The 17998-nt window shown below is 41.6% G+C and overlaps 1 protein-coding gene across 3 annotated transcripts in view; it reads left to right on the forward strand.

Annotated features, from left to right (window-relative positions):
• The first annotated feature begins 604 nt into the window (after positions 1-604).
• The window catches only part of LOC111155589 (ATP binding cassette subfamily G member 2 (Junior blood group)), a 157068-nt gene continuing 139674 nt past the window's right edge, over positions 605-17998 (forward strand). For 2 of the 3 annotated variants that reach the window (XM_022515852.1, XM_022515842.1), the window contains exon 1: positions 605-1106. The gene's annotated coding sequence lies outside the window, so the exon portion shown is untranslated. Of the gene's footprint in view, positions 1107-4615; positions 4798-17998 lie in introns of those variants that run through there. The other variant, XM_022515867.1, reaches the window with a different exon arrangement.

The following is a 17998-nucleotide window of genomic DNA, read 5'->3' on the forward strand; positions in this document are numbered from 1 at the left end:
TGAGCAAAAGAAGACTCAGAATGGTGACTTAAATATAAAGAGAACTTAAATCATGGCGAGCTCAGTCGTTGACATTTTGCACATCTCATATTATTGTGCCAATCTCTGTAGGGACGGCATCATTGTGCTCACCCTTTTGTAACTGGGGAAGCGTGGGTGAAAAGACTTGTCAAGACTAGTAAAGAGAGGGACCAGAAACTCTTAGTAAATGTCCTATTATTTCACTTAACACCATCACGTTTTCAGAAGATGAAATACTTATTTAATATGGTCTTACCTTCCTATTATATTTCTGGGTTAGAAAAGGAGAACATTAGAAGACTAGCATGTTTGAAATACAGCTGCTCCTTCCTCTTCCAATCGCTGGTGGGTCTTTGCCTTGAAACCTAACTCTTGTCTTTGCTTTGGTTTCTTTCACTTCCTTTTAAACGTGTTATCTTCTTGTTTGCACTTTTTTTGCTAGAAGGCAGGACCTATGAGAGGAGACACCCCCCCACCTCCATTTCGTCAGAGCTAGCGAAAGACAGGAAGTTTACACAGAGCACAACTATTTGCTAGGATTGGCTTTGATTCTTCCTCAAGTTGTCGCTAGTGTCGGAGATGCTGTTACCAGGGTTCTGTTGCACAAAGAGAAAGATAAAAATATCTCTCTGACACGTGCCTTTTCTCTCTTCCCCATCCTCTTGCCAGGAACGCCGGAAAAGGATCCCAGACAGATTGGAGGCATTAGGTCATCGGTTTGAATCTCAGTAGTCAAGAAAAAAATGTGGGTAATGCCGGGCTCCTGGGGGAGAAGGAAGGAAATCAGGGAGAGATGAGAACTGTTCATTTCCCCCCCTGGCCATTTCCTCAAGGCTAGTTTCTTCGGAAAGTCTTGGTCTTTTTGGTCCTTGCAGGATCTTGCTGAGGGGCTGCTACTTTTTCTCCCTGGTTCTTTTCCTTGTGCCCGAGGGCTGGCAAGAGGAAACTCCTGGAACTTTAAGGGACATGGATCTGGGGCTGAAGTCTCTACAGGAAAACCTACCAGGGTAAAAGTCTCCGCATCACCGCTGCCTCCCTACGAAGGTTGGGCTGCTTTCCATCCAGCATCGCACGTCCTAACTGAAGTGAGTTGTCTGTTTTTATTTTTTCAAGTGTTCGGAGTAGAGAATCTTGGTACTTTTTGGAATGCTCTTTAACAAACATGTCACCTAAATCAGTACTTCTCATCCTTTAATGTGAATATGAATCACTTGGACATTGAGTTAAAAGGCAGCAGAATTCCGTGGGTCTGGTTTGGGCCTGAGACTCTGCATTTCCGACAGACTTGCAGGCAGCCTCAGATCTGTGGGTTCATGAACCACGCCTTTAGTAATAAGGGCTTCATCCCTCTAGGTTTTTTTGCTTTGGGGGGAAAAGGATTGGGAGGATGCTGGTAGAATGAAGGCATTTAACTAGGTATGTGATTTACGAAGAGCACCTGAAAAGAAAATCAGTCCCCATCCCTTACCCTGGTTGTATCTGCTCAATGGACTGTCTCTAAAATTGGGGGTTTCTGTTCAACAGTTCCTAGATGTGGTAAGCCAAGTCACACCAAGTGAGAGAGAATGTTGGACTGCTCCCTAGACTGCGTGGGTCACTTTAGGCAGAACCAGAAATCTTTTTTTAATTTTTACAATTTAGGGGATTAAGTGTCCTATCACACCTCAACAGGTACAGCTAGTGGTTACTTTGATCATTTCAGTTTCAGTTAAAAATTATGCATACTCGAAAAATAACTGATGTCTTCCACCTACCATTTTGAGGTATAAAGATTGTAAGGCCTATGAATCTACTACAAGGTTGAATGCCAATTCAAGTAAGGAACATAAGTAATATGTTTTGTTTTCTTATGAGAGGCCTTTAATCTCTCCTGGTAGTAGCTCCCTCTCTTAAATGATTCACATTTATCTGAAAGTCGAGTTTAATCCAAAAGAGACAAGCTAAGAGGGAAAAAATGAATAGATAGGAAGTCTACCTATTCTGTCCGTAGTTGAGGGGAGAAAATAGCAATGGGAAAAAAGGGGGAAAGTAAAGAGTGTGGTGGCTTGGGATGTCATAGCTTCGGGAAATGAATAGAAGAAACCCCAGCTTAGAAATAGAATTCTGACCCACAGACACATGGGAGTTCTTCTGGAATAGTAGCTCATGGCTTCCTCAGCCGGAGAACTATGCTTGAAACAGAATAAATTATAAATTGTGTTGTGATGAGTGAACATGCCAAAACTATTTGTCATGAAGTCAGGGAGTAGGCACTGGGGTCAAGGGTCCGAGGAATGCGCCGGCCTAGTGAAGCGCAGTGGGAACACATTAAACCATTTCTGAGGGAGAAGAATTGCTTCTGTTTGAAATAAGCTTCGAATAACATCCCTTTCTATCATTGGGGTATCACCAGAGGTGTTACTTAAAAATTTAACAACTGTGTGGCACAAACCTTGACCAGTCAGAACAGAGGTTTTTGTAAACAGCCCGCACAATAGCAACTGCTAGGTGGTGAGAATGTCTGGGACTGAACATTGGCTGAAGCTGTTACAGGTTTTAATTAAACTTTTCGCGGGGGGGGGGAGAAATTGTAAAGCCACAGATGAGTTCAGATATATTAATGGTATTCCACCACCATCTGCCAAAGCTCTGGCACCATTTTCTCAGCTGAGGCCACTTCCCTCTGTTCTCTCTAGTCAAGCCCAGAGCAACCTCTCATTCCAGCTGTGTATCTCTTCCAACCTACACTGAAGAGAAATCTTGAGTCACTGCAAGACTCAAAATCCTATCCGCTTCCTGAGTAGAAGGGAAGATGCATATATTCTGTGGTAAGGAGTTCCAGCAGGAAAACAAACTTCATCACCATGTTATCCTTCCATACAAAGCATCGTCACATATCTTATCCCACATGATTTTCACAACCATCATAGGGAGCAGGTCAAAGGGCTTATTATTCTAACCTGTTAGTGAAGAAATTGAGACGCCGGTTAAGCCATTTCTTACAAGGCACACAGCTGGTTAGTGGGAGTGCTGGATTTGAGCCCCAGCCTGATGGCTCCAAGGTCAGGTTTATTTTGTACTTTCTTCAACCTCTCAGGACCCTTGATATCCTGTAGTGTTCTGTACTAGGTCTGCTTTCTTTTTACGTTGGACTTAGAAAATTTTGTACGCTAAAAAGAGTTCTGTTTCTACTTCTTTGTCATTGATGCTCATGCTTGTCTTAAGCTTTGCCTCCATTAAGGTCTTTACTCCGCAGGAATAAATATTTTAGAGCAACGGGTCTCAAACTCAAACTTTATCATGCTTAAAAATCACCCGGGGAGGGTGCATGGGTGGCTCAGTCAGTGAAGCGTCTGCCTTCGGTTCAGGTGTTGCTTCTCCCTCTGTTCTTCACCCCTATCTCATGCTCTGTGTCTTCCTCACTCTCTCTCTCTCCCTCAAATAAATAAATAAAATCTAAAAAAAGAAAAAAAAATCACCTGGATTGCTTGCTAAAACTCAGCTTCCTGGGCCCTACCTCCAGAGATTCTGAGTGGGTCAGGTCCCAGATATAGAATTTGCATTTCTTTAAAGATTTTATTTATTTATTTATTTGACAGAGTGAGATCACATAGAATTTGCATTTCTAATAAGCTTCTAGATGAATCTGATGCTGCCAGCCAGCGGTCACCCTTTTAGACTATAGGCGCAGCTTGTCAGTATTTTAAAAGAATATATTTATGGTTTAGTGAGGGAGCACAATGTGCTTGATAACACAGATTATAGAGCCAGAATTTCTGGTTCTGAATATTGATGACCTCGCTTAGGCAAACTGTGCAATCCTGGGGAAGTTAACCTTTTGTGCCTGTTTCCTAATCTGTAAAATGGAGACAATGGTATGACTTACCTTGGAAGTGAGTTGTGGGGCTTAACTGACTCAGCAGTGCAGGGCTTTTGCTCTATGAGTTTGTTCTTTTATTACCAGGTCTTGCTCAATTCATAATTGTACTTTATAACAGAGACACAAACAATAAGAATTCACATAGATATCAAACACCCTTCTTTAATGTAGGTGGTATGCAGGGCTTAATCACGAGTCAAACATGCTCTTGTGAGGGTTTTTGTGAGTTAAGACCCCAGGTCGCCGGCTAGCACTTCCCACCAAGGGGAGAGAGAGCAGATGATGCTGAGAAGTTGGCTGGGGTCTGCTCACTCGGGGCCTTATGTATCATCCCAAGGGTTTGGACTTAACCGTGTTAGAGTGGCAGTTTGAAGCTGGGGAGTGCAATCATAGTTACATTTTAGGAGTTGTCTTGCTGCAATGTGGGGGCTGGTTTGGAAGGAGGTGAGGCTATAGATAGAGGTGTTTGAACAGACTGTGGCAATCATCCTGGAGACAGTGAATAAAGGCTTGAACTAAAGCAGTAGGGTAGGGCTTTGGATTGCTCAGTGGATTAAGCCTCTGCCTTGGCTCAGGTCATGATCTCAGAGTACTGGGACTGAGCCCCACATTGGGCTCTCTGCTCAGTGGGGAGCCTGCTTCCCCCTCTCTCTCTGCCTGCCTGTCTGCCTACTTGTGATCTCTGTCTGTCAAATAAATAAAATCTTAAAAAAAAATTAAGCAGTAGGGTAAAGTTCTGAGCATCTCCCATGGTTCGTTCAAGTGAGGGAGTGGAACATAGGTCATGACTCAGGAAATATGATCTGTATTAAAACTCCTTAGCTTACACTTCTCTATATCAAAAGTCCACAGAGGCTGAGGATGGAGTCTATGTAGTCCCAGCCCCTAGCTCCCAGAAGGTCCCTGATGGATGTTTGGTAAGTGAATGAGAGAGAGTAAGTCAAATTCTCCTTGTGTTCTACAGGTTTCTGTGATCTGGCTCTGACTTACCTCTCCAGCCTCAGCTCCTTCCTCCTCTCTAACCTTTATTCTGGTCACACAGGTCTTCCTTTAAGCCTTTGAAAATGCCCAAATGTGACCTCTAGTCCAAAGAGTGTCAAAATACTGCCTCTGGAGCAAATCTGTCCTGCCACCAATTAAGATAAAGTGTTTTTGGAACACAGCCACAACCATCTGATACTGTATCATTTATGGCTACTTTAGGGCCATAATGGCAGGTAGAGTAATTGTGACAGAGACCACATGGCCTTTGAAGCCTCAGGTATTTTCTATTTGGCCCTTTACAGAAAAAGTTCACTGATTCCCTACTCTAGTTCTTTGTAATTGCTGTGGCCTCTGATCTAAAACTCTAACCTCAACAAAATTATAGTAATCAAAAAAACAGTGGTAATGGCATAAATAAAAAATACAGACCAATGAAATGGAATAGAGAGAATGTCCAATGGGGAAAAGACATTCTTTTTGACAAATGGTGCTGGAAAAACTGGATATCCACATACAAAAGAACTCTCAGACCCTTACCTTATACCTTATACAGAAATTATCAAAATGGTTCATCAAAATGAACCAAAGACCTAACCATAACAGCTAGAAGTATAAAACTCTTAGATGAAAACATAGGGGAAAAGCCTCATGACAGTGATTTCTCGGATATGACACCAAATGCACAGGCAACAAAAGAAAAACCAGATCTTTGAGCTTCTTCAAAATTAAAAACTCGCATGTCTCAAAGGACATTATTAAGAAAGTGGAAAGACAACCCACAGAATGGCAGAAAATATTTATAAATCATATATCTGATAAGGGGTTAATATCTAGACTATATAAAGGATTCCTACAGCTCAACAACAAAAGCCAAATACCTGAATTATAAAAGGCAGAAGGACTTAAGTAGACATTTCTTCAAAGATTATCTAAAAATGGGCAGTAAGCATATGAAAAGATGCTTAACATCACTAATCATGAGGGAAATGTAAATCAAAACCATAATGAGATACCACTTCATACCCACTAGGATGGCCATGATAAGAAAAAAAAAAAAAAAGAGGAAAATAACAAGAGTTGGCATGGATATAAACTGGACGCTTTGTGCTTTGCTGGTGGGAGTGTGAAGGGGCATAGCTGCTATAGAAAAGTTTGGCAATTCCTCAAAAGATTAAACATAGTGTTACCATACGATCCAGCAATTCTACTTCTGGGTATATACTGAAAGAATTGAAAGCAGGCACTCAAATAGAGATTTGTACACTTGTGAGTAATACAATAGCCAAAAGATGGAAATTACTCAGGTGTCTTATCAGTAGAAGAACACCACAAAATGTGGTCTATGTTTATAATGGAATATTTGTTTTAAAAATTCTGACACATGGATGAATCTTGGTGACATTATGCTGAGTGGAATATGCTAGTCATCAAAGGACAAATACTGTATGACAAATAAACCCTTGTATGAGGGACCTACAGGAGTCAAATTCATAGAAACAGAAAGTAAGATAGTGGTTACTACCGGGGTGACAGGGAGTGAGGAGTGATTGTTTAGCGGGTACAGAGTTTCAGTTTGGGGAAATGAAAAAGTTCTGGAGACATGTGGTGGTGTTCGGTGTCACAAAACTCTACTCAAAAGTGGGAAATTTTATGTTATAGATATTTTACCACAGTGAAAGAACAAACAGGTCTTCGCATGGCTGGTTCTTATTCTTCAGTTTTCAGCTCAAGTGGTATTTCCTCAAGGAAGGCTCCCATGACTCTATGTAACTTCCTTGTTTGACATACCACTTTCTGAAATGATCATATCTATCTATATCTATCTGTCTATCATCTATATTCATTAGAATGTAAGCTTCCTGAGGAGAGAGTCTTTGTCTAATTCAAAGCTATATCCTAACACTTATATCTTTGCACATAGTAGATGCTCAGTAAATATTTGTGGACTAAACTACAGTTGACCCTTGAACAACATGGGTTTGAACTGTTTGGGTCCACTAACACATGGGTTTTTCCAATAAATATATTGGAAAATTTTTTGGATATTTGCAACAATTTGAAAAAACTCACAGATGAACTGCATAGCCTAGATATATCAAGAAAATTGAGAAGTTAGGTATGTCATGAGTGCATAAAATATATGTAGATATTATTTTGTCACTTACTACCATAAAATATATAAAAATCTATTATAAAAATTTAAAATTTATCAAAAGGTATGTGCACGGGGGTGCCTGGGTGACTTAGCTGGTAAAGCATCTGACTCTTGGTTTTGATCCAGGTAGTAGTCTCAGGGTCATGAGATTGAGCCCTGCATCCAGCCCCGTACTCAGCATGGAGTCTGCTTCAGGCTCCCTCTCCTCCTCTTATACCCCGCCCCCACCCCAACTCTCTCTCTCAAATAAACAAATCTTTTTAAAAAAGTACCCACACAAATACAGACCATACGTGGTGCCATTTGTGGTCAAGAGAGATGTAAACAAATGCAAAGATGCAGTATTAAATCATACCTACATAAAATTAACTGTAATACATACTATACACTGCAAGAATTTTGTAGCCACCTCTCCTAGCTATGGCAGTGAGCTCAAGTGTTGCCAGTATCCACTTAAAATGCCGTATTACAGTAATAATCTCCGTATGACCCATTTGTCTCTCCAGTATATCGTGTGTCACAGTAAAATGTGTTCTCTCACAGTTCTCACACATTTTTCACGATGCTTAGTGCAACACTGTAAACTTTGAATAACACCATGGGACCCGTAGTAAGTGCCACTAGTGATGCACAAAGCACTTGTAAGAAACAGAGGAAAGTCATGACATTACAAGACAAAGTTGAGTTGCTTGATATGTACCATAGATTGAGGTCTGCAGTGTGGTTGCCTGCCATTTCAAGATAAATGAAGCCAGCATAAGGAGCATTAAAAAAAAAAAAGAAAAAGAAAAAGGAAATTTGTGAAACTGTCACTGTAGCTACACCAATGGGGGTGAAAACTTTGCACTTCTTTGCAAAATACATTTTTATCTCATATTGAAAATGCAGCTCTTTTTTAAAAAAAGATTTTATTTATTTATTTGAGATAGAGAGAGAGTGAGCATCAGCTGGGCGGGGCTGGGTTCAGAGAGAGAAGGAGAAGCAGGCTCCCCGCTGAGCAGAGAGCCTGAGGGACTCCATCCAAGACTCTGGGATCATGACCTGAGCCAAAGGCAGACACTCAACTGACTGAGCCACCCGGTGCCCCGAAAATGCAGCTCTTATTTGGGTACAGGATTAGTGTAAGAAAGGCATATCAGTACTCTAATATGATTCTAGAAAAAGTGGGGTATCATTATATGACAGTTTAAAGCAAAAGGAAAATGAAAGATCTAAAGCTGGAGAACTTAATACTAGCAAAGGATGGTTTGATAATTTTAGCAAGAACTTTAGATTAAAAAATATCAACAGGAGAAGCAGCTTCCACCAACCAAGAGGCAGCTACAGAAGTTCTCAGACCGATTAAGAAAATCATTGAGGAGAAAGGGTATCTGCCTTAACAGGTTTTTAATGCAGACTAAAGTGACCTATTCTGAAAAAAAAGTGTCACAAAGGACATTTATTAGTAAGGAAGAAAAACAAGCCGCAGGATTTAAGTCAGGAAGGGGGAGACTAATTCTGCCATTTTGTGTCAATGCAGTTGGTTTATGATCAGGACTGCCTTATGTATAAAGCTGCTAACCCCTGAGCTGTGAAGGGGGAAGATAAACACCAGCTGCCACTGTTTTGTTTGTCGAGCAAGAGAGCCTGGACAGGGAGAAGCCTTTTTCTGGATTGGTTCCATCAAAGCTTTGTTCCTGAAGTCAGGAGTACCATGCCAGGAAGGGACTGCCTTTTAACATTCTTTTGATTTTGGACAATGACCCTGTTCACCCAGGACCCCATGAGTTCAACACCAAAGGTGCTGAAGTGGTCTGCTTGCCCTCAAATGTGTCTGATTCAACCTCTAGCTCATGGGGTCATAAGGACCTTTAAAGCTCCCTACACACAGTACTCTGAGGAAATGATTGTCAACATTATGAAAGAGAACTGGAATAGAGAGGACATCATGAAAATCTGGAAGGATCACACTATTGGCGATGCTACTGCTGTTATAGAAAAAGCCATACAAGGGCCGCCTGGGTGGCTCAGTGGGTTAAAGCCTCTGCCTTCGGCTCAGGTCATGATCTCAGGGTCCTGGGATCGAGCCCCACATCAGGCCCTCTGCTCTGCAGGGAGCCTGTTTCCCTTTCTTTCTTTCTGCCGGCCTCTCTGCCTGATTGTGATCTCTGTCTGTCATATAAATAAATAAAATCTTTAAAAAAATATTTAAAAGAAAAAAAAAGAAAAAGCTGTAAAAGCCATCAAGCCTCAAACAATGAATTCCTGCTGGAAAAACTGTTCCCAGATGTTGTGCATGTCTTCAAAAGATTTACAACCAAGCTCATCAAAGAAATTATGAACAAGATTATGGATATGGAAAAAAAAAAGGTAGAGGGTGGTTGTGATGAAGGGTTTCAAGATATGGACCTTGGAGAAATTTAAGAGCTAATGCCAGAGGAATTAACAGAAGATGACCTGATGGAGATGAGGGCTTCCAAATCAGTGCCAGCCAATGAAAAGATGAAGAAGCGGTTCCAGAAAACACACTGACATTAGACAATCTGGCAGAAGGGTTCTGATTATTCAAGACATCTTTTGTTGTGTTTTCTTTTTTAAAGATTTTAATTATTTGTCAGAGAGAGAGAGGGAGGGAGGGAGAGCACAAGCAGGGGGAGGAACAAGCAGAAGGAGAAACAGGCCCCCCGCTGAGCCATCCCCCCACCCCAGCCCTCCGCCCCCAGCATCATGATTTGAGCTGAAGGCAGACACTTAACTGATGGAGCCACCGAGGCATTCCTCAAGACTGCTTTTCAATTCTTTTACAACATAGACACTGAAACAAAAGCAAATGGTGGAAGGATTGGTACTGGTTAGAAACATATTTAGAGAAAGGAAAAAGTAAAAAAGTCAGACAGAAATTTCATGTATTTCTGTAAAGTTACACCAAGTGTGCCTGCCTCTCCTGCCTTCCCTTCCACCTCCTCCACCTGTACTGCCTCTGTCGCCCCTGACACAGGAAGACCAAACCCTCCCCTTCTTCCTCTTCTGTCTACTCAACATGAAGATGACAAGGAAGATCTTTGTGATGATTCACTTCCACTTAAGGAATAGCAGGGCGCCTGGGTGTCTCAGTTGGTTAAGTGACTGCCTTTGGCTCAGGGCGTGATCCTAGAGTCCCGGGATGGAGTCCCTCATCAGGCTCCCTGCTCAGTGGGAAGCCTGCTTCGCCCTCTCTCACTCCCCCTGCCTGCTTGTATTCCCTCTCTCGCTGTCTCTCTCTCTCTCTCTGTCAAATAATTAAGTAAAATCTTAAAAAAAAAATAGTAAATAGTCATCATGCTGTACAGTTAATAAGCAACTGTTGTCTATGTGTGTGTCTTTGTGTGAAAATCTAATAACTACAAGAGCTGTATTGAGACATTTTGTGTCATTATCATCATTGCCTGAGTATTCATCACGTAGAACACTGTGTGCAAGAATTGTATGGAAGTGGATAACCTTTCAAAGACATAAGGTGAATGATATTTAATGTAAATTTAATATTGTGGTAATTTTCTTTTTTTTTAAGATTTTATTTATTTATTTGAGAGAGAAAGTGAACGAGAGAGAGAGAGAATACAAGCAGGGGGAGTGGCAGGCAGAGGGAGAAGCAGACTCCCTGCTGAGCAGAGAGCCCAATGTGGGGCTCTATCCCAGGATCCTGGGATCATGACCTGAGCCAAAGGCAGATGTTCAATTGACTGAGCCACCCAGGTGCCCCTATCTTTTCATTTTTCAAGTCTAATTTTAGTGATATATGTAATATCTATAGTGTTTTATTTCATATAAGACAATATTGAAGTATAGCCTCTCTGGAGAACAGTATGGAGGTTCCTCAAAAAGTTAAAAATAGAGCTACCCTATGACCCAGCAATTGCATTACTAGGTATTTACCTAAAGGATACAAAAATACTGATTTGAAGGGATACATGCACCCTGATGTTTATAGCAGCATAGACAAATTATAGAAGGAGCCCAAATATCCATCAACTGATGAATGGATAAAGAAGATATATATATATGTTGATATATATATATACATATATGTGATATATATAATATATATATATTACTCAGCCATAAAAAGAATGAAATCTTGCCATTTACACCAATGTGAATAGAGCTAGAGAGTATAATGCTCAGTGAAATGTCAGAGAAAGAGAAAATATGACTTCACTCGCATCTGGAATTTAAGAAACAAAACAACTGAGCAATAGGGAAAAAAGAGAGAGACAAACCAAGAAACAGATTCTTAACTATAGAGAACAAAATGATGGTCACCAGAGGGGAGGAGGGCCTGGGTTAAATAAGTGATGGGGATTAAGGAGAGCACTTGTTGTGATGAGCACTGGGTGCAGTATGGACGTGATGAATCACTATACTGCACACCTGAAACTAATATTACACTGTATGCTAACTAACTGGAATTTAAATAAAAACTTGAAGTCAATATTGATGTAGGCACTGAGAGAGGATCTTGTAATCAGACGATGTAAACTTATAGTATCAATAACAGTACAGTGCTATAAATGTATTATCTCTTATGATTTTAAAAACATTCTCTTTAGTTCACTTTATTATAAGAATACAGTATGTAATACATATAAACATATAAAATATGTGTTACTCAATTGTTTCTTGTAAGCTTCTGGTCAACAGTAGGGTATCAGCAGTTAAGTTTTTAGAGAGTCAAAAGTTGGATTTTCAATTGCACTGATAGTTGGTACCCCCAAATCTGGAGTTGTTCAAGGGTCAACTATAATAAAAACAGTTTAATGAGAAAAGAGAAAGGACTCCACCTGGAGGTTGTATTAGTAAGTGTATTCTGTGGGAATTTTAAACGTACAATATTAAAGTCAAAGCCAAAGGGAAAATGTAACTTCAGGAGTATTAGTTGTGATGGTGGAGCGAGAAGACATGAAGAAGTGAAGCAGACATATTTGTATAAAATATTTCCATATGAAGTTCCTCCTTTCCATGTAAACTCCCTTCTCAGCCTCCTAATTCCCAAGACTTGAGCAATTCCTCTGCTTCCTCTCCATGTATCACCCGTTCATTTACTTACTGTCTATGGCTGCTTTCATGCTACAATGCCAGAATGGAGTGGTTGCTATAGCAACTGCATGGCCCACAGTCCTAAAGTGTTTACTCCCAAGCCTTTTACAGGAAACGCTTGCCAACCAATACCTAATGTAAAGACAATAGACTGGAGATACTTGTTTACTATTCTCCAAGAACTTTCATGCATTCATTCAAGTCAATTTAGAAATAATTGCTGAGCACCTACTATGTTTCTAGGCTTCAAGGATAGAACAGTGAATGAAATAGAACCTGCTCTTGTAAAACTCACCTTCCAGGGGCTCCTGGGTGGCTCAGTGGGTTAAAGCCTCTGCCTTCAGCTCGGGTCATGATCTCAGGGTCCTGGGATCGAGCCCCGCATCGGGTTCTCTCTGGTCAGCAGGGAGCCTGCTTCCCCATCTCTCTCTGCCTGCCTCTCTATTTGTGATCTCTCTCTGTCAAATAAATAAATAAAATCTTTAAAAAAAAAAAAACAAAACTCACCTTCCAGTGAGAGAAGACAGATAATAAACAATAACCAAATAATGTAGTATGTTAGGTGAGAAGGGCTAGAGAGAAAAGCATAGTAAGGGAAGGCGTAATTAGGAAGGCAAAGGGAGGTTTCACAATTTTATTTACTTATTGATTGATTGATTGCACGTGTGTGCCCACCTAAGCACTGAGGGAGGGGCAGAGGGAGAGATCATCTTTTAAAAAAAATTTTTTATTTATTTGAGAGGAGAGTGAGAGAGAGAGCATGAGGTGGGGGAGTGGCGGGCAGAGGGAAGAGGAGAAGCAGACTCTCCACTGAGCAAGGGGCCCAATACTGGGCTTGATCCCAAGATGCTCAGATCATGACCTAAGCTGAAGGCAAACTCATAACTGACAAGCCACCTGGGCACCTCAGAATTTTCATTTTTAATGAATTTCTAAGTGAAGTGAATGGTCACTGGTCCAGGGAAACACCTTCAATAGTATGGCCTCAAAGAGATTTGCTTGGTGACTATACACTAGCTGAAAGGAAATACCCAGTGATTCTGGGAATTATTAAATACTGCTTCTGAAATGACACTGACTCCCAGGAACCCAAAACACCACCAAGTTCAAAAATTCAGAGTAGCAGAGCGCCTGGGTGGCTCAGTGCGTTAATCCTCTGCCTTTAGCTCAGGTCGTGATCTCAGCGTCCGGGGATGGAGCCCCGAATCCAGCTCTCTGCTCAGCAGGGAGTCTGCTTCCCAACTCTCTCTCTGCCTACTTGTGATTCTCTCTCTGTCCGTGCCAAATAAATAAATAACACCTTAAAAAAAAATTCAGAGTAGCAACTTATGGAGATGAGCAGATAGAAGCAGTCTTGGCCTAACTTAGTCTAACTTTGGGGCCCTGCATGGAGTAACAGCTATGATGGCAGGAAGCATCACATGAAATCCCCTGGAACTGCCCTCCCACTCCTGCTTCCTATGTACCAAGACATGAACCAAAAAGTAACAACACATCCTCTGAGAGGATTGTGGGGATTAATAACAGCAACAAAGATGTATGATATTGGGTGGGGATTCCTCTAGCCTTTCTGTGTAACTCACCTGTTCAGCTGGTACAAAAGTCAGATGGATCATACAGGATGCATTAGATTGTTATGATTTTTTTAAAAAGGTTTTATTTATTTATTTGACAGAGACAGTGAGAGAGGGAACACAAGCACGGGGAGTGGGGGAGGGAGAAGCAGGCTTCCCACCGAGCAGGGAGCCAGATGTGGGCCTCCATCCCAGGACCCTGGGATCATGACCTGAGCCTTCAGCAGCCACTTAACAACTGAGCCATTCAGGTGCCCTATTATGATCTTTTTTTAAAAAGCTTTTATTTATTTATTTTAGAGAGAGATAGGAAGCATGAGCAGGGGGAAGGCCAAAGGGAGAGGGGGAGAGAGAATCATAAACAGACTCCATACCAAATGTGGAGCCCGACATGGGGCTCGATCCCAGAACCCTGAGATCATGACCTGAGCCTAAATCAAGAGTCAGTCACTTAACCGACTGAGCTACCCAGGTGCCCCAGATTATTATGATTTTAACTAGGTGGTGATTCCAATCTCAGCAGCCACTCAAGATGTTGTATCTTTAGTGGAGACAATCAGCACAACACCTGGTACCTAGTATGCAACTCTTGACTTATCAAATGTTTTCTTTTCCTTTCTAATCAATAAGGAAAAATCAAACACAATTTGTATTTATTTATATGGCAGTAACAACAGTATACATTTATGTTCATGTCCCAGGGCTTTGTCCTCTCTCTCTCTCCTCCCATCCTAATTTAGTTGAGAGGAACCTTGATTGTCTTGATATCTCAGAGGACATCGTACTGATCCTGTACATTAATGTCATTATGCCAGCTGGATCTGGTAAGCAGAAAGAAACAAGTATCAAAAATACCTCATTTACATACCTGATTTCAGCTCAGGTCATGATCCCAGGGCTGTGAAACTGAGCCCTGCTTTGGGCTCTGTGCTGAGCGTGGAGCCTGTTGAAGATTCTCTCCCTCCAAGGTGCCTGGGTGGCTCAGTTGGTTAAGCGTCTGCCTTTGGCTCAGGTCATGATCTTGGGCTCCTGGAATTGAGCCCCGAGCAGGGCTCCCTGCTCAGCGGAGAGTCTGCTTCTCCCTCTTCCTCTGTCCCTCCCCATGCTCATTCTCTCTCATGCTCTCTCTCTCAAACAAATAAATAAAATCTTAAAAAGAAGAAAATTCAGACATTACCCCATGGGGTACCTAGTCCACTAAGTCAGAATCCCTGGGAGTGGACCTCTAGAATCAGTGTTGTAATAAGTTCTCAGCACATTTAAAAAGATACCGGCTTAGATCAGTAGTTCTCAACAAAGAGTGATTTTGACCTTCAGGTTAGGGTTGACAAATAAAATATAGGGATCCCAGTTAAATTTGAATTTCAGATAAGGAACAAATAATTTTTTTAGTATAAATATGCTCTATGCAATAGTTTGAATCTGAAATTCAAATTTCATCTGTGTTTTTATTTGCTAAATCTGGTAACCCTACTCTCCAGAGGATATTTGGTAATGTTTAAGCAAACATTTTGGTTGTCCCAACTGGAGAAAAGGTGATGTGTGTGTGCTACTGGCATCTTTTTTTTTTTTTTTAAAGACTTTATTTATTTGACAGACAGAGATCACAATTAGGCAGAGAGGCAGGCAGAGAGAGAGAAGGAGGAAGCAGGCTCCCTGCTGAGCAGAGAGCCCGATGCGGGGCTCTATCCCAGGACTCCGGGATCATGACCTGAGCTGAAGGCAGAGGCTTTAACCCACTGAGCCACCCAGGCGCCCCTGCTACTGGCATCTTATGGGTAGAAACTAGGTATGCTCTCGAACATTCTACAGTGTACAGGACAGTCCCCTCCCCGCTGCCACACCAAAGAAATACCCAGGCCAAAATGTCAGTAGTACGGGGGTTGAGAAATGCTGGCTTGGAGGAGGATTTATGATATACCATGCCTATGGCTGTGTTGCAGGATCTTTTCTCAATCTCCCAGGTTTTCCCTCTTGTTGGGGCTTTTAGTCTCTGAACTGACTTAGGTCTGGGTATTGGGTACAAGGCATCCTTTGGCAACTTCAGTTAGGTTCTGTAGACTTAGATTTTTTTTCTTTTTTACTTTGTCCTTTTTTTTAAAAAATATATACAAAGATTTTATGTATCTATTTGAGAGAGAAAGAGAGCACAAGTAGGGGAGAGGGGCAGAGGGAGAAGGAGAAGCAGGCTCCCTGCCCCAGGATCATGACTCCTGCCAAAGGCAGGCTTAACCAACTGAGCCACCCAGGCCCCCCTAGATTTTTTTTTTTCTATTTACATATGTCGAGCAGCATATTAGTATGCTGTTGGTTTATGATTTCTTGGAACCCCCAAATCTATTAGCCAGTGCCACAAACCAGAGATGGTAAAAAATGCCCCATCTGTGGTTTGTTGTAGTCATTGCCCCATATTATCTCAAGCAGCCCAGTGCTATGTGGAGCCTTTCCCATGCAGAATCCCTATATTTCCACTGAAATAAGGGCACACATTTTCACCAGAGACTCATCTGCCAGTATCTCTGAGCTGCAGAGCTCTTCAAGGATGCTAAGGCCTGCCTCACTCATGCATTTCCTAATATCTTGGTGAAAGGGGTGTCCTTTAGACCTTCCCAGAGGGTTCTAGTCAGGAGGTGGCTGGGACAGTTGCACGTAATGGATCCATTCCTATTTTCCCAAAACTTGCATTCCTTTGCCTACAGTATGCTGAGAGTATCTGGCATTTCAGTCTCATTAACTCTGTGTTATTGTGGAGTCCCAGCTTTCGTTAGCCGACCTTTTCAAAACTGTTAACACTATCCCCATTACTCCAGCCAGCATGTTATATTCAAACCCTGGAGGAGTGTGCCCATGTCAGTGACCTTGGCCTAATTGAGTATATTTTATCTCCATTGGCTTAACACTTTTAGAATCTATACCTTCGGCTGCTCCCTAGACTTCTGCTGATACATATTTGCAAAATCATTCAACTCTGTTGGGGAATAGGCTGCCTCCTCCTGGGGCAGGCTGGTGTGCTCTCTCAGAGGTATGGCTCCAGTTTCTACTGATGCTTAACAAAACTCTAAAACTGAGAGGCCTAAAACAACAACAATTAAATGGATTTGAGAAGGAATGGGAGAGGGATCGCCGACGCGAGTATAGAGGACTCCTTTGAAGAGTTTTGTTGTATAAGAAGGCAGAGCTATATAGCAGTGGTCATAAGGTGTGAGATGAAGAGAGATGTTAAAGATGAAATAAATAAAAAATAACATGGTTGCATGCCATTGGAAATGATCCAGTAGTAAGAGATAAATATGGTAGAGACATATCGATATATCAGGATATGGTAAATAGATACATAGATATAGATAGATCCTATATATAGATACTATCTATCTATATATATATCTATATACTATATCCATATCTATATCCATATGTGTTGATGTATAAGAGAATTTAAGGGATTTACTGCAAAATGGAGACATTGCCTTAAGCCTTAGACAGAAGCATAGACGTTCATCTAGGCCAAAGTAATAGGAGCAAAGGCAGAGTATATTGGTAGGTGGGCAGCTATGGTAGAGTGAATCTAGAAGTCTCTTTTGCTTGCTTCAGTTTTCTCAGTAAAGTAAGAAATAAAGTAATCAGCTGAGGATGACTATGAGAGAAGGTACTGAGCAGGAAGAAGACATTGTGACATATCAAAATAGGGAAAAAGAAGAGTGAATGGTCTAGGGTAGTATGAATTGCTGGGCACTACTGAGCACTAAGATTCTTTTTCTTCTTCTTCTTCTTCATCTTCTTTTTTTAAAGAAAGCTCCACTTAAAAAAAAAAAAATTAAAAAAAAAAGAAAGAAAGAAAGAAAGAAAGCTCCATGCCCAACGTGGAGCCCAGTGTTGGGCTTGAACCCATCACCCTGAGATCAAGACCTGAGCTGAAAGAGTCAGCTGCTTAACCAACTGAGACACCCTGGCATCCCCCAGCGTTAAGATTCTTTTTTTTTTTTTAAACATTTTATTTATTTCTTTGACAGAGAGATCACAAGTAGGCAGAGAGGCAGGCAGAGAGAGAGGAGGAAGCAGGCTCTTCATGGAGCAGAGAGCCTGATGTGGGGCTCGATCCCAGGACCCTGGGACCATGACCCGAGCTGAAGGCAGAGCCTCTAACCCACTGAGCCACCCAGGCGCCCCCAGTGTTAAGTTTTTTGTTATTTTTTTTTTTTTTTTTTTTTAGATTTTTATTTATTTGTCAGAGAGGGAGAGAGAGCGAGCGAGCACAGGCAGACAGAATGGCAGGCAGAGGCAGAGGGAGAAGCAGGCTCCCCGCCGAGCAAGGAGCCCGATGTGGGACTCGATCCCAGGACGCTAGGATCA

The sequence above is a fragment of the Enhydra lutris genome, unplaced genomic scaffold (assembly GCF_002288905.1).
Source record: "Enhydra lutris kenyoni isolate GAN:26980312 unplaced genomic scaffold, ASM228890v2 scaffoldscaffold3, whole genome shotgun sequence".
In the NCBI taxonomy this organism is placed as follows: Eukaryota; Metazoa; Chordata; class Mammalia; order Carnivora; family Mustelidae; genus Enhydra; species Enhydra lutris.